The sequence below is a fragment of the Notothenia coriiceps genome, unplaced genomic scaffold (assembly GCF_000735185.1).
Source record: "Notothenia coriiceps isolate Sejong01 unplaced genomic scaffold, NC01 NC01_scaffold00015795, whole genome shotgun sequence".
NCBI lineage: Eukaryota > Metazoa > Chordata > Actinopteri > Perciformes > Nototheniidae > Notothenia > Notothenia coriiceps.
The window spans coordinates 75986-76287 of NW_011348496.1; positions in this window are offsets into that span (position 1 = coordinate 75986).

A 302-nucleotide genomic window follows, 5' to 3' on the forward strand; every position below is an offset into this window, starting at 1 on the left:
AGGAAGCCGGTCACAGATATGAAAGATTAACATTAAAGACATCAAAATAACACATCAGACTTTCTTAAATGAATAATCTACAGTATTTATCAAAGGAACTACTTTTTGCAGTTCTACTTTAACTGAATAAGAGAAACATTTCCCATGGTAAAGAAATATGGGCTCTTTGGTTTTTTGTGGATTATTTAGACCACACCGAACTTACTGTGGGTTGAATGCTTTTTAGGTCCATATACAATACCCGTTATTATTAAACACATGGAGGCAGGAAAATCTTTCTTTTTGACAAATGTAGTCTGGGG